Here is a 2,528-nt window from a genome sequence, read left to right on the forward strand (position 1 = left end):
CTGGACATTTATACTGATCCTGATGGACTGAGCCTTAACACCTAATTGGAACAACCTGTCCATTCCTCTCCTATATATTTTCTCTCTAATACAATAAAAGGTATTCCATCACTTCCAAAATTCATTTGGATCTCAACCAGAAGTGCAACAGTAGAATTCTAAGAAGGCACCAAGTTTATATATATATACATACATACATACATATATACATACATACATACATACATATACATACACACACACATATCTACATAAAAACACACTCTAAAGAATATGTTATTTTCAACACCTTCTCTAATAAGTTTAACCCTTGAGTCCCATAGGTAGGGACTCCTATAACTGAAATGCAAATAGTGTGCATGAAGTGTGCATATTTACAATGCATTTGGTTAACTTAGCAAATCTACTTCCATCTCATGCAGCTCTGTAACAGGAATTTATACAATTTTTAAAAATCAAATGCCTAAAACATGTGCAAAATCATCTAGATACCATCCTTCAGAAAAAAAAACAACCAAAATTGCCTTACTGTAAAGTTATGTCTCCCTTCTCTTTTCTATCCTGGATTGAGGTCTGGAGTGTGCTGTGCAGGTTTTTAATTCTGGGGAGGTAAAAACAAAGCCACGCCCCCTCTGAAATTGGAACTGGGGGTCTGCTGCCTTTAGAATAACGCTGGTTAAACAGAAGCCTTCAAGCCCATTCACTCCGAGGAGGGAGGAATTAGCGTCCCAAACGTTGTTTTTAATTCTTCTTCACACTGGCAAATGTGGTTAAGCAGAAGCTTTGCTGGCTGGAGGTTATGCGAGGTTCTTCTTGCTTCCAATTTTTTACAGCACAAAATATACCCTATAGAAAAAAAAAAATGTTTTACTAGTTAATATTAATTCACATGTAAACTATTTTTTCATATTTAATAAAAACTATGATTGAGAAAAAATGATTTTTTTGTTATTACAATTTGATAATTTTTTAGATGATTTGCCTGGCTCATACTATAAGCATCTAAACAATAATCAAAATGTAAAGGAGATGACATAATGTATAACGGCATTATATACACCAGTTAGATTTACCTTTTTGTGGTTACCTATGATATTTTACAATACATTAAATTTTAGTTGCTCTTGCACTCTGTGTATTTAATTGATTATTTATGGCTAGTGGACCCCAGTTGCATATTCAATCAGTTTCAAGCTCAGTTTACTTTGAAACAAGAACTCCGCTTGAGGGATTTGCCAGCTACCTGTTCAGTGCCCCTGATTTTAAAAAGGTGTTCAAGTAGCACATAATGTGTAGAGCTACAGAAGAAAAACTAAGGAATGAAACTTCCTAAACTTACTTAATAAAACTAGTTAAAAATGATATACTTGCATACACAATATTTCTATATTCCTACAAGCAAGGCTCTAAAAAAAGTATTAAAAATTATCTTTAAATAAGCAATTTACACAGCTTGTGCAAACTGACACCTTAAGTTCTTGGGCCCTTTCACATTGTTCTATAAATGTTTTACTACCTTCTCTGCTGAACACTTCACATCTTCTATATTCTCTCCGTCATCTTCTCTCTTCTATCTTCGTCGATCTTTGAAGTGTTTCTCTTGGAGAGACTAAGGGAGTGACCAGAGAGGTAGTTTTATAAAGGCAAGTGAGATGGAGAAATAAAAAGAAGATGAAAGACAAAAGGAGATAAGAGAAAAAGAAGAGGAGAGAGACAAGAGAAAAGATGGAGATGAGAGGCGATAGGAGAAAACAAGAAAAGAGAAATAAGGAAAAAAGAAGGGAATAGAAGAGAAAAGTAGAGGGATGGGATGAGAGAAAATAAGACAAGAAAGAAGGCAGGAGGGAAAGATGGAACAGAGAAAAGCAAGTGGAGAGACAAGTGACACCATACTTACACACTCACTCACACATACTCAGACACTGACACACACACAGACACTGACACATACATCAAGGCACACAACCCTAAACACTTCACTGTGTGAAGTATCAGCCTGTCTTCAATGCAGCTCAGAAACAGTGGGTGTCAATCCTAGTCCTACTAATCCCTAAAGTATTCCAATAGCTTTCTTTTGAATATACATTGTTTACTTTAACCTTCTGTCTCCTGTCACTCAAGCATTGCCTTATTCATTACAATATGTAAACATCCAAACCCAAACCCTTTCATTTATTTATGACTCTTCTATGGGGGACAATGTCAAATGCTAGACTACAAATCTAGTTTGAAATGATCTCCCGGCAGCAAATCTATGCTATTTCTGATCCTGCAATCCATTTATATCCAGATATTTAACAATTATTTCCTTTAACATTGTTTCTGAGAATGGTTAGAACGGAGACCTGCAGACCCCTCTTGCCCCAGGCCCCGCAGACCCCAAGGCAGCCATGGCTTCTAGGATTTAATACCATTGTATCTGCTTTGTACGATAGCTTTAGATGCAGTGATAGGTATGTATTGGCATCATTATTTAGCAGATATTAGGTAACATACAGACTCCTATTTTAGCCAGACTATGTACCTGG

The sequence above is a fragment of the Sceloporus occidentalis genome, unplaced genomic scaffold (genome assembly GCF_023333645.1).
Source record: "Sceloporus occidentalis isolate IW3139 unplaced genomic scaffold, rSceOcc1.0.p SCAF_368, whole genome shotgun sequence".
NCBI classification, from domain to species: domain Eukaryota; kingdom Metazoa; phylum Chordata; class Lepidosauria; order Squamata; family Phrynosomatidae; genus Sceloporus; species Sceloporus occidentalis.